This window comes from Puma concolor, chromosome B3 (assembly GCF_028749965.1).
Source record: "Puma concolor isolate L17-30 chromosome B3, mPumCon1.1.hap2, whole genome shotgun sequence".
Classification (NCBI taxonomy): domain Eukaryota; kingdom Metazoa; phylum Chordata; class Mammalia; order Carnivora; family Felidae; genus Puma; species Puma concolor.
The window spans coordinates 100,655,111-100,669,881 of record NC_141672.1 but is presented as its reverse complement, the minus strand read 5'-3'; the positions used below and the strand labels follow the sequence as shown (position 1 = coordinate 100,669,881).

The following is a 14,771-nucleotide window of genomic DNA, read 5'->3' as shown; positions in this document are numbered from 1 at the left end:
TATAAATAATGCTGCTGTGAAGTTTTGCTGCTTATGAAGTCTCTAAATTTTTGTATGGGCATGTGTTTTCCGTTTTCAGGGGCATATACTAACAGTAGAATTGCTGAATCGTGTGTTAATTCTGTGTTTTAAGTTTTTGAGGAATTACCAAACTGTTCTTGAACAATGGCAGCACCATTTTACATTCCTACCAACAGTGTATGAGGGTTGCATTTCTCCACATTCTTGCCAACACTTGTCCATATTTCTTTATTATAGCTCTTCTAGTACATATGAAGTAATAGCTCATAGTTTTGATTTGCGTTTTCCTGGTGACTGATGATGATGGGCATCTTTTCATATACTTATTTGTATATTTTCTTTTGAGAAGTATCCATTCTTTTCCCATTTTTAATTGTTACTGTTCTTTATTATTTAGTTATATTTTCTTCATATATTCTGGATACTAGAACCTTATTTCATATATTATGATTTGCAAATATTTCTCCTATGTGTGAGTTGTCTTCATTTTTTTTGACAGTGAACAAAAGTTTTTAATTGTGATTAAATCCAGTTTATTTTTTCTTTGGTTGCTTGTGCTTTTAAGTGCTTTTAAGTATTCTATCTAAAGAATTTTTGCCTGATCAGAGGTCATGGAATTTATACCGTTTTATTCTAAGTGTTCTATAGTTTTAGTTCATACCTTTGGGTCTGCATTTTTAGTTATATTTGTACACAGTGTGAGGTAGGTACCCAAATTTATTCTTTGCTCATTGATACCCAGTTGTCCCAGCATCATTTGTTGAAAAGACTATTTCTTCCCCCATTGAATGGTCTTGGCATCCTTGTGGAAAATCATTTGACCATGTATGTATGGGCTTGTTTCCAGATTCTGAATTCTGTTCCATTGTTATATATCTTTCTTTATGCTAGTCTTGCACTGTCTTGATTAGTTTAGTTTTATAGTAAGTTTTGAAATTGGGAAGTGTGAATCTTCTAAATTTGTTCCTTTTCCAGGTTATTTTTATTCCTCTGTGTCCTTTAATTTCCATGTGCATTTTAGCATCAGTTTGTCAGTGTCTGTAAGGAAAGCAGAATTTCCATGAAGATTGCTGTGCATCTATAGATCAGTTCAGGAGTATTGTCATCTTAACAAATTTACTTCTTTTAATCCTTGAACATGTGATATATATCAGCTTACTTAAGTCTTTAATTTTTTTCAAGGATGTTTTGTAGCTTTTATGTATATACCTTACACTTCTTCTTAAATTTTTTTTTTATGTTTTTATTTTTGAGAGAGAGAGAGAGAGAGTGCAAGTGGGGGTGGGGCAGAGAGAGAGGGAGACACAATCTGAAGCAGGCTCTAGGCTCTGAGCTGTCAGCACAGAGCCTGATGTGGGGCTCGAACTCATGAACCGTGAGATCATGACCTGAGCTGAAGTCAGACGCTCAAACCGACTGAGCCACTCAGGTGCCCCCACCTTATACTTCTTAATTAAGTTTATTCCTAAGGGTTGTTTGGGTTTTTTTTTTTAATGATACTGTGAATGGAGTTACTTTTTAAATTTCATTTTTGATTGTTGCTAGTGTATAGAAATAATAATTTTTATATATTGATCTTGTGTCCTTCAGTCTTGCTGAACTAGTTTGTTAGCTCTGTGATAGTTTTTTAGTACATTCCTTAGAATTTTCTATATATAATATGTCATCTGAGAATAGAGATAGCTTTACCGCTTTCTTTCCTATTTGGCTTCTTTCCATTTCCTTGCCTAATTGCCCTTGCTGGAATTTTAGTACAGTGTTGAATAGAAATGGTGAAAGTGGACATCCTTCTCTTCTGCCCACTTTGAAAAAGGAAGATTTCAGTGTCTCACCATTAAGTATGATGTTTGTTAGCAGTCAGTCTTCCATAGATGACTTTTATCAGGGTGAGGAACTTGCATTGTGCTTCCACCTTGTTGGATGTTGACGTTTGTCAGATACTTTTTCTGCACCTGTTGAGATGATCATATCGAGATTTTTTCCCCTATGCAATTAATACAGTATATTACATTATTGATTTGATTAATTTTTGTATGTTGAATCCATCTTTATTCCTGAGATAAATCACACCTGGTCATGGTGTATAGTTTTATATATGCTGATTGATTCAGTTTGCTAGTATTTTGTTAAGGATTTTTGTATCTGTATTCATAAGGACTTTTATTTTTCTTTCTTGTGATGTCTTTGTCTGATTTTGGAATCAGGGTAATGTTGGCCGTACAGAATGAATGACTTTGGAAGTATTCCCTCTTCTATTTTTATGAAAGAATTTATGAAGGATTGGTATGAACTGTTTGGTAGAATTCACCAGTGTGAGACCATCTAGGCCTAGATTCTTCTTTGTAGATACTTTTTAAATTAGTAATTCAATCTCCTTTTATAGGTCAGATTGTCTTATTTCTTTTTGAGTCCATTTTGGTAATTTATGTCTTTAGGAATTTGTCTATTTTGTGTAGCTTATCCTATCTGTTGGCGTATAGTTTTCCATAGTATTCTCTTGTAGTATCTTTTCTTTCTCTAAGGTATACCTATAAGATTAATAGTAATATTTCTCATTTATTCTTGATTTTAGTTATTTGAGTCTTTTTTCTTAAATCTTAGTTTAGCTAGAGGTTTATTAGATTTATTGATCTTTTCAAAGAATCAACTTTGGGGCTTGTTAATTTTTTTCTCTTGGTTTTCTATTCCCTATTGATTACCACTCTACTCCTTACAGTGCCCTCTTTGTGCCTGCCTTAGGTTTGGCTTCCTCTTACTTTTCAAATTTCTTAACATGGAAGATTAGGTTATTTATTTGAGACCACTCTTTTTAAATGTAGGCATATGCAGCTGTAAGTTTCCCTTTAAGCACTGCTTTCACTGTGTCCCATAAGTTTTGGTATATTGTGTTTCATTTCTATTCCTCTCAAAGTACTAATTCCTCTTGTTATTTCTTCTTAGTTCTATTCTTTATTGAAAGTGGAGTATTGAAATCTAAAATTATTGTTGAAATATCCATTTCTCCCTTCACTATTGTCCCTTTTTGTTTTATGTGTTTTGGAGCTCTGTTCTTAGGCACATAATAGGTTATAATTATTATATCTTCTTGATTGATTAACCCTTTTATTGTGAAATAATGACTTTCTTGGTTTCTAGCCACAATTTTTGTCCTAAAGGCTTTTCCTCTGATGTTAATATAGGCACCCTAGTTCTCTTTTGGTTACTTTTGGCATGCTATGTCTTTTCTGTTCTTTTACTTTTGACTTATTTGGTTTTTTTTTTTTTTACTTTAAAATATATATGTAATATGTATCAAACATATAGTTTGATAATATTTTATTCTAAATCCATTCTGCCTCTCCCTGCCTTTTAATTGAAAAGGTTAAATGTAAGTGAACATTTAATGTAATTATGAGGTAGGATTTCCATTTGCCATTTTTGCTATTTCCTGTATGTTTTTGTCTGTTTTTGTTCTTCAGTTCCTCCGTTACTGACTTCATATTAAATGGGTATTATACAGTGAATCATTTTTATTCCCTTGTTGTTTCTTTTAGTATATATATTTTTAAATTATTTTCATATGTGGTTATCCTAGAGATTGTAGTTAACACATTAATTTATAAAAAACTTGTTTGGATTAATACCAATTTAATTTCAAAAGTATGCAAAATCTTTCAGTCCTATATGTATATGTTCTCTCCAATAACCCCATTCATCTTATGCATTGTGTACCCATCAACACAAACTTATATTTGGTGTTTTGTGCAGCTGTCTTTTAGATCAGGTGAAAGAATAAAGGACTCAGAAGAAAAAATATATTTAGACTGAATTTTATATTTATTATATGGCTACCTTTACTGGTGCTCTTTATTTCTTCTTGTGGATTCAAGTTAGTGTTTGGTGTCCTTTCATTGAAGCTTGAATGACCCCCCTTTAGTATTTCCTGTAGAACCAGTCTGCTAGTGTTGAATTGTGATGTTTTTATCCAGTCATTGAAGTCTCTACTCAGCTTAGTGGCCAGCTATTGATTGGACAGAGATTTCTTTAAATAACTTGAACCAATAAATCTCCCAGTCTTTACCAAAGGGCTATGTGTGTGTTGGGGCATACCATAAACAGTCAAGCAATTGACAGCTCTTCTTAATCCTCTACGACGTGCTTTTGTGGAGCCTCAAGTTTAGCCAGAGGTGAGAGCTTGGGGTTTTCTAGGGTCTTGAGATGCACACAGCCCTTTGCATGTGTATGGCCTTCTAGATTCCCAGGAATAAGGTGGAGCTTTCCAAAGCTTCTATGGACGTCTTATTTACCAGTTTTTCCTTTTAAGTTTTTTGGTTAGTTTGTTGTCTGCCCAGCTGTTATCCACTGTCTTAGGCAGCCACAAAGTTAAGACATTTGCCTACAATTCTTTTTAATGGTTTCCTCTCCCTACCATTCCATCCCCTCAAGGGAGAAAGCTTCTTGCAGTGGACAAAGCTACAAGACAGATCAGATATAGCCAAAAGTGGGATCATCCACAGAATCCACCACAGAAGACAAATAATGACAGTTCTTTGGGATGTGGCTTTGAGCAAGCTCCAGCTGTGTTATGTTTATTCTAGTGACCACTATGCTGAACTGGGAATGTTGAGCTGTTACTTTTCAAGGCTACTGTTGGATCTTGAGGGAATCAGGGCAAGTTAAAATGATACAAAGCTGTTCTTACTGAAAATCAGCCAGTTTTCTTGGGTAAATGCTCTCTAGTTTACTGCAAGCTTTGGGTTAATTTCCAGAATTCAGAAAAGTTGATATTGACCAGCTTTGCCAGTTTTTTCCATTGTTGTATGGAGAAGTGGATTTCAGTGGCCCTTCCTTTTATTGATGTCACCAAAAGTATAAAGTTGAAATCCATGAATGTTAAAGACCCAGAAATGTTATTTGTAGTTCTAACTGCCACACTTTATTGAAAAGTTAACTGAAATGAACCAGCAAATGAAATAGCCATTTTAATCATGGGAAATAAAAACTATTCACCTGGCAGATGAAACCCTCTATAAAGACTTTCTTTAAAAGTCTATGAAAAGTGTAAACTATAAAAAGGACTCCTCCCAAATTGTATTTGATATTTCCCTTTGCTATAGAATGAAGTCCAAAACTTTTATTTTTCAGAGAAAGGCATAATTATATAGTAGAGAAAGATTAGACTTTGAAACTAGCCACATCCAAGTTTGAATCCTAATTTAGACATATGCTGGGGTTTGTAGTTGCAGGCAAGTCCTTAACCTTTAGTGTCAATTTGTTTTCTATCCCTCTGTAAAATACCATACTATTTTTATTAAGGCTTAAAACTATATCTGTGAAATGTTTATCACAATGCTCAGAACATAGTAAGCCCTCAATATATGGCAGCAATTGTTATTATTCAGACTCATCCACAATCCAGCATTTTGGCCGTAGCTGCTACAAATCTTATTTTGTATAAGCCTTTCTTCCCCCTTCTTCCTTTTTCCCATTATTTATCCTACACCTTAGCTATTTTGTACCTCTTGAGATTTTAAAAACACAGCCTGCTCTTTTCATTTTTTCTTCACATTTTGTCCTCCACATGAAACAGATCTGCCTCACCCCTATCCCACCCTACCACTCATATGATAAATCTGTTTTTCTAAGGCCCAATTTAAATCCACTTTCTCCATATACCATTGTACCCTTAATTATTTAAATTAAATGACTCCCTTTTCTGTGATCACATGGCACCTTATATATATTTCTGTCATAGCATCTTATTTACAATATTTATTGTAGCTTGTATTGAGGTATAACATACACACTAAAAATTGTACAGATTTTAAGTGTACAACTTGGTAAATTTTCACAAAGTGAGTACACTCATACTGCGAGCATCCGGATCAAGAAACTGAGCATGACATCACCATCATCCCAGAAAGCCCTCTGGGTCCCCTCCTAATCACTCTCTTCCCAGAACCACCACCCTAGCCCTACCAAGAGTAACTGCTCTCCTGGCTTCTGACACCACAGATTAGCTTTGTTTATTTTTTAATACTATATGAATGAGATTATACAATAATTTTTTTAAGGTTTATTTATTTTTGAAAGAGAGAGAGAGAGAGACTGACTAGCACACATTAGTGTGCTAGTGGGAGAGGGGCAGAGAGAGAGGGAGACTCAGAATCTGAAGCAGGCTCCAGACTCTGAGCTGTCAGCACAGAGCCCAATACGGGACTTGAACTCACGCACCATTAGATCATGACCTGGGCTGAAGTCAGATGCTTAACCAACTAAGCCACCCAGGCACCCCTATACAGTAATTTATTATCTGTGTTCTTTTTTATTCAACATGTTTGTAAGATTCATGCATTTTGTTTCACATGGTTTTGGTTCCCTCATTCTAATAGCTGTTCACTATTCCATTTATGAATATATACCACCGTTTCTTTGTTCATTTTATTGTGTGTGAACATGAGGGATTCCGCCCCCCCCCACATTGGGTTTCCATTTGCATTTCCTTGATGACTAAAGTTGAGGGGATTTTTATATGTGTTTTTAGCCAATTGGCTCTCTGCTCTTGTGGAGAATGTATTTAAGTCTTTGTCCATTGTTCTCATTAAAGGCAGGTTAAGTGGCGCCTGGGTGGCGCAGTCGGTTAAGCATCCGACTTCAGCCAGGTCACGATCTCGCGGTCCGGGAGTTCGAGCCCCGCGTCAGGCCGTCAGGCTCTGGGCTGATGGCTCAGGGCCTGGAGCCTGTTTCCGATTCTGTGTCTCCCTCTCTCTCTGCCCCTCCCCCGTTCATGCTCTGTCTCTCTCTGTCCCAAAAATAAATAAACGTTGAAAAAAAAAAAATTTAAAGGCAGGTTAAATATATCTCTTTTATTTCCTGCTGACAGTTTATAGAAGAATGCCATACTGTATAGTATCTATATGTGTTTATTGGTGTGAGATTTTATGTAGCAAATCAATTTGGGAACTGATCGGTGTCTTAAGAAGGAGCCTTTTGAAAATTAGCAGTGCCACCAGTCATTATGTATTAAATACTCATTATATAAAACTGCTTGGCTCATCAGTGATATAAAGAATCACTCAATAATTACTTAACCCTTGTAAATCATTTTTACCTTTCTGTTCCTTAGTTTCCTCAACTACAAAATGGTATGATTGTACAAGATGATGTTGGAGGTTATTGGTGTGTTGTTGTTTTTTTAATGTAGACAACCTTGTTTTTGTCCAGATTTATCCTCTTACTAACAGGATTTTAAGAAATGTTTGAAACTATTGAAGAACTATTAGTATAGTAAAATTGGATTTTGATGGAAATTTAGAGAAGAGAGATGGTTAATCAGGAATTCATTGGGTCAAAGCATTGCTTAAGTGTTTTGTTTGTTTTTTAAAGTTTATATTTGAGAGAGAGAGAGAGAGAATGTGTGCATGAGCAGGGGAAGGGCAGAGAGAAAGAGAGAGAGGGAAACAGAATCCCAAGCAGGCTCTGCATTGTCAGCGTAGAGCCAGATGCGGGGTTTGATTTCACAAACTGTGAGATCATGACCTGAGCTGAAATCAAGGGTTGGATGCTTAACTGGCCTGAGCCACCCAGGTGCTGCATGCGTCCGTGTTTTTGTTCATTCTTAAACTGTAGGCAGTTACTATCTGTATTCATATAATCTGAACATTTTATGTTAGAAGAACTGAAAACTGAGACAATTGAAAAATAAAAATAAGGGTACCACAGGAGCACTGCATACAGAATGTTATCAGCATATGTATATATTTATGTGTGTACACTTGTTATTTTTTTATATATATAGTCTTTATTTTTAAAAAAAGATACAATACAAATTGACCAAAAGAATTGTTGTTTTAAATGGCTTTTTCATAAGCAACAGTGAGAAATCAAGCCTTTCTTAAGAAATAATAAAAGAAATATTTCCTTTTTTACTGTGATTAAATAGTTAAGGACACAAATTTTTTTCCCTTGGGATTATTATCTAAAATCATGGGTAATAAGCCCATAAAAAGGAAAGGCAAGTTGAAAGGGAAGACCTGGGTAATAAGGTCATACGTGATTATTTGCTTTATATATACATTATAATTTAACTCTTCTTAAAATTAACGTTGTTGACTTCAAACAATGTAATCTTTTAGATATATTGTTCATTATGTAGTTGTTTACCACAAAAATAAGGTTACCTGAATTTCAACAAGTGGTATTTTATCTTAGTCTAAACTTGGCTTAATAGTACTACTAACAGCTCTAAATTCTCTCCAGGGTTTAGATTAGAGACACCATAACTAACCTAACAAACGTACACAGTCCTTTTCCAGCTCTGCTGTCCTCTGGTACAGCAAACCATTGCACTGTGCACTTCTCCAGTGTTCTCCAAGTGTCCTTGCCAAATGCGAGAGTCCAGCAGACTTCACTTGTGCCTCAGACTTAGCTGTGTAATATTGTTCTACCCAGAATGTGGAACACTAAGAAAAATCAAATCTGTTTATGATCAAGTTTAGGTACTTTCAAAGAGTTTTCTCTCCAGAGTCTCAGGAGCTAATTGTACCTTAAACATATTAGAGAATTTCAACAACTGTTCCACTTTTCAAAGGCTCAAGCTAATTAGATATTTGGCCATATTACTTTCACCTCATTTGTCTTCAGATTACCTGGCAAATGTATTGTGTGATTAATACTTTTAAAGCAATATAACTGTACCCAGCAATATAACTGGGACCTCTCTAAATTCCTCTACCTTTTGTTACCATCTATAATACATGAATGTTAAGCCTCACCAAAACAATAGTGTGGATCTTGTTAAGAAAAGGGGCTTTTAGTAGAAAATCAGTAATTTTTAATAAATTCTTCTCTTTGGGCATGTCTGGCTGCCTCAGTCAGTACAGCATGCAACTCTTGATCTTCAGGTTGTAAGTTTGAGACCCACGTTCCGTGTAGAGATTACTTTAAAAAAAAAGTTAAAAAAATACTTCTCTGTATAAATGTTAGAAAAAAATTCAATGACATAATTTTGGTTGCCTTCCAAGCATTCAGTTTGCTTGTAGTTACTAATTAACAATATTTCCCATCTGTAAGATCAGCTGGATAACTAAATTCTTTCCAGATTTACCTCTCTATGTAAGTTCCTCATCTCTAAAATGTGTATGTATAATAAAAATAACTGAGGAAAATGGTACATGATGGTGATGTAGGAAGATCCTGAACTCCCCTTGTCCCACAGGCGCACTGACTCTACAGCTACATATGAACAGTTTTCCTCTAAAAAAAAACTAAAGACTGGCTGAGTGATGACTACACATTGGACAAATGAGAAGAAAGCCACATCCAAGCAGATAAAAGGGCCTGGAACAGAGTCTCACCATAAACCCCACTCTCAGGTGACCCATAATCAGGAGGGAACTCAAAACCCAGAATTCCTCCATGAGGAGCAAAAGATTTGAACACCACATTGGGCACCATAACTTTTAAGACTTAAACTTGGGAGATGAGCTCCCAAAGTATCTAAGTTTGAAAAGCAACAGGGCTTGTGTCTCAAGATCCCTAAGACTAGTGATCTGCGACACGGCTTTTATTTCTTCAAATAAGAAATAATGGCTGAAAACCTTCCAAATATGAGGAGGAAACATACCCAGATCCATGAAGCCCAGAGAGTTCAAATTAAGATGCACTCAGAGACCCACCCAAGATACATTATAATTAAAATGTTTAAAGACAGAATTTTTAAAGCAGCAAGACAAAAGCAACTTGTTATATACAGGGGAACCCCCTAAGACTATCATCAGATCCATCAGCAGAAAATTTGCAGGCCAGAAGAGAGTGGCAGGATATATTCAATGTGCTGATAGAAAAAAATTTCCAACCAAGAATACTCTACCTGGCAAAGTTATCTTTGAGACTTGAAGGAAAGATAAAGAAAGAGATTTCCAGAGAAATAAAAGCTAAAGGATTTTATCACCACTAAATTGGCCTTAAAAGAAGTATTAAAGGGACTTCTTTAAGCTGAAAAAACACAAACTAATAACAAAATGTATGAAAGAGTAACTCTTACTGCAAAAGTAAATATATAGTAAAAAGGTAGTAATCACTAGTGAAGTTTCAAAGACAAAAGTAAAAATAACTGATTATAATAATTAGTAAAGGATGTATATAAGACAGAAAGATGTAACATAAAAATATAAAATGTGGAAGGTGAGCTTTAAAATGCGATCAAGGGGCGCCTGGGTGGCTCAGTTGGTTAAGCGGCCGACTTTGGCTCAGGTCATGATCTCATGGTCCGTAAGTTCGAGCCCCGCGTCGGGCTCTGTGCTGACAGCTCAGAGTCTGGAGCCTGTTTCAGGTTCTGTGTCTCCCTCTCTCTGACCCTCCCCCGTTCATGCTCTGTCTCCCTCTGTCTCAAAAATAAATAAACGTTAAAAAAAAAAATGCGATCAAACTTAAGTTATAAACTTAGACTATTGTAGGTATAAGTTGTTATATGTAAGCCTTCTGGTAACCACAAAGCAAAAACCTATACTAAATGCTTATATGATGAAGAGAAAGCAGTATAAGCATACCACTAAAGAAAGCCATAAAACCACAAAGAGAGTGAGGGGAGAAGAAAAAAACAGAGAAGAACTACAAAAACAGCCAGAAAACAATCAACAAGATGACAGTTAAGTACATACCTATCAATAATTTATTTCAGGGATACAAGAGTGGTTTACTGTCTTCAATCAACAGGTGATAGGCCACATTAATAAATTGAAAGATAATCCTATGATTAACTCAGTAAATGCAGAATAAGCATTTGACAGAATTCAATATCCATGATAAAAACCCTCAACAAAGTGGGTTGAGGGAATATACCTCAACATAATAAAGGCCATATATGACAAGTCCACACCTAACATCACACTCAACAGTGAACTGCTGGAAGCTTTTCCTGTAAGATCAGGAACAAGATGTGGATGCCTACTCTCACTACTTTTCAACATAGTATCGAAAGTCATAGAGCAATTAGGCAAGAAAAAGAAATTTAAAACATCCAATTTGGAAAAGACATTTGCAGATGATGTGTTACTATATATCAAAAACCTAAAGACTGGGTCAGCGAGCTGTTAGAGCTAATAATGAATTCAGTAATGTTGCAGGTTACAAAATCAATACACAAAAATCTGTTGTGTCTCTAGACACTAATAATGAACTATCAGAAAGAAGTTAAGAAGACAGTCCTATTCATAATTGCATCAGAAAGAGTAAATTCCTAGGAATAAATTTTGCTAAAGAGATAAAATACCTGTGTACCCTCAAATACAAAACATAAGGAAAAAATTGAAGACACAAATGAAAAGATATTCCATGCTCATGGATTAGAAGAAATAATATTATTAAAATGTCTGTACTACCCAGAGCAATCTACATAGTCAGTGCAATCCCTATTAAATTTTCAATGGCATTTTTCACAGAAATAGAACAAAGAATCCTAAAATTTGTATGGAACTACAAAAGGCCCCAAATAGCCAAAATCATCTTGAGATGGAAGAACAAAGCTGAAGACATCACACTCCCTGATTTCAAACTCTGTTAACAAAGTAACAAGTAATCAAGACACTATGGTACTGGCATAAAAACAGAAAAATGGATCCATGGAACAGAGTAGAGAGCTCAGAAATAAACCCATACATATATGGTCAATTAATTTATGACAGAGGAAGCCAAGAATATACAATGGCATCAGGACAGTCTCTTCAATAAATGGTGTTGGGAAAACTGGACAGCCACATGCCAAAGCATGGAAACTGGACTCCTATCTTAGACCATACCCAAAAACCAACTCAAAGTAATTAGAGACTTGAACATAAGACCTGAAACCGTGAAACTTCTAGAAGAAAATATGTCTTGGCTTTGATCTTTTTTTTTAATCTGGCACCTTAAGTAAAAGCAATAAAAGGAAAAATATACAAATGAGATTACATCAAACTAAAATGCTTCTTCACAGCAAAGGAAACTCAACAAAATACAAGAGCAACCTACTGAATATGAGAAAATATTTATAAACTATCTATCATAAGGGGAAAATATGCAAAATTTAGAATTCATACAACCCAATAGCAAAAGGCAAACTGATTAAAAACTGGGTAGAAGATCTAAACAGACATTTTTCCAAAGAAGACTACAGGTGGCCAACAGTTACATGAAAAGTTGCTCAATATCATTAATCATTTGGGAAATGCAAATTAAAACCATAATGAAGTATCACCTCACACCTGTAGGAATTGCTGTTCTCAAAAGGACAAGAAATAGCAAGTGTTGGCGAGGTAGTAAGAAAAGAGAATTCTTAGTGCACTGTTGGTGGGAATGTAAATTGGTTCAGCCACTATGGAAAATAATATGGAGATTCCTCAAAATGTTAAAAATAGAACTGCCATATGATCTAGCAGTTCTAGGTACTTACCCAAAAATGAAAACACTAATTCAAAAGGATATCTGCTCCCCCATATTCATCACAACACTATTTACAATAGCCAAGATATGAAAACAACCTAAGTGTCCTTTGATGGATGAATGGATGAAGAGATTGTGGTACATACACACACAAGAATATTATTCACTAGAGAAACAAGTGAAATCTTGCCAGTTCAGGCAATATGGATGGAGCTTGCGGGCATTATGCTAAGTGAAGATAGAGAAAGACAAATACAGTATCATCTCTCTTATATATGGAATCTTAACAATTTAAAAATAAAAGAAAGTTGGTACAGAGAACTGACTAGTGATTGCCAAAGGCAGGGAGGGGTTCACAAGGGTGGGAAAAATGGGTGAAGGGGATCAAAAGGTTTTTAAAAAAAAGAATGAATCAGGGGGCACCTGGGTGGCTCAGTTGGTTTAGCATCCAACTTTGGCTCAGGTCATGATCCCATGGTTTGTGACTTCGAGACCTACATCAGCCTCTATACTGACATCTGAGAGCCTGGAGCCTGCTGCAGATTCTGTGTCTCCCTCTGTCTCTGCCCCTCCCCTACTTGCGCGTGCTCTCTCTCTCTCAAAAATAAACATTAAAAAAAATTAAAAATAAAAAAGTGTGGATCTTGAAATCATTCATGAAGACACTAACATGCCACGAATTGTAGCTCACAGCTGAGAATGTGCCAGTCAGAATTTTTGCTACACAAAGTAAATCTATCTTCTTAGAAATAAAGTAGTTATGCTCTATAACATTTTCTATACATCTAATGCTGTCTTCCTTGATTTTTTACCTGGTAGTGTATCACACTTTTCTTTTTTTTTGCATCACACTTTTTATAGGTAGTAATGTGCTATTGCAGTGAGACAGCTTAAGTGCATTTTAGAGACTAGACTCCTGTATCACCATCCTTATCAATTGACATTTATTGAATTCTGGTACTATAAATAATGTATATATATTTTACATGTAGTGAAATACATGTACATGTTTTCATATAAATTATGCTAAGGCCATTTTCTTTTACATCTATAAGAAAACAGGAGTTCCTGTATAATATAATGGTTTTGAAACTTCATGTCTTACAAGACGATAAAAACAACTCTGCTGGGGGGAAAAATACCCTGCCTCAAGGTCACTGAGAGAATTAAATAATGTAATGCATACAAATCACTCAAAAATGTCCAGGTATGTTAAGGTATCCTAAGGCTGTATTTTTGCCACTAGTATTTTTGACTAGTTTATATTTTTGTACCTTTAAGCATTGTGTAACTTACATAGTTAATTTATAAATGATATGAATAAACATTGAAGATTGACTCGCTACCAAGGATTTTGAGTGATGTGTTGATGATTATGCTGAATGTTAGGCTTAATTTCAAAGATTGAAAAGCATATTTTTAAAAAAAAGAGTGAGACCAAAAACAAACCCCCCCCCCCAAAAAAAATCTCATTTTAAGAATTGCATTACGGTATTAGTTATCCTGTGAACAGAACATTGTTCCTTCCCATTGTTTTAAGTGTTGGGTGAATATAATCTGACACTGAGTTAGATATTAACTGACACCATATCTTGCCTGATCAACCCGCAGTTAAAATTATGAACCAGGAAAACTAGATGGAAACTAACCAAAATCTCCACATGGGCTGGAATAACCTATAGCTGGTTTCAAAATTATGAATAGGTAACCTAAAAATATTTACTCAGATTAAAGTGAAATCATTGAATATGTCTTCCCAATGGAGAATGGGCTCTAATAATGAAATTCTTTTTCTTTGAAAATTAGAACCACTTAAAATTGAATAGGCCACCTCACAGTATAGAGCCGTCTCTATCAGGGGAAGTGTTCACACTGTCATACTGATGTAACCATCATGTATAAGCATGGTCATTTTCACATCCAGCAGGAAATTAAACCATACAACTTCTGAATGTATTGCCAGTTCTGAGATTTCATAAAATTAAATAAATCTATGACCTATTTCAAGTATGGTTTCTTTTAATTTGGGGCTCTCTGTGTTCTTTTTGACATATAAGATGTCAACTGTAGAATTTTTAATCATAAGCAGTTTTATTCTTTTTTTAAAAATTTTTTTCAACGGTTTTATTTATTTTTGGGACAGAGAGAGACAGAGCATGAACGGGGGAGGGGCAGAGAGAGAGGGAGACACAGAATCGGAAACAGGCTCCAGGCTCCGAGCCATCAGCCCAGAGCCTGACGCGGGGCTCGAACTCATGGACCGTGAGATCGTGACCTGGCTGAAGTCGGACGCTTAACCGACTGCGCCACCCAGGCGCCCCATAAGCAGTTTTATTCTTAACATTATCTAC

The 14,771-nt window shown here is 35.5% G+C and overlaps 1 protein-coding gene and 1 long non-coding RNA gene across 5 annotated transcripts in view; both read left to right on the top strand.

Moving 5' to 3' along the window:
• The window catches only part of RFX7 (regulatory factor X7), a 133,373-nt gene that overhangs the window by 102,934 nt on the left and 15,668 nt on the right, over nucleotides 1-14,771 (top strand). The window lies entirely within an intron of this gene.
• On the top strand, nucleotides 5,699-13,765 carry LOC147580235 (uncharacterized). The gene is made up of 2 exons (XR_015252666.1): nucleotides 5,699-6,611; nucleotides 6,851-13,765. It is a non-coding gene; the product is annotated as an uncharacterized LOC147580235 (long non-coding RNA).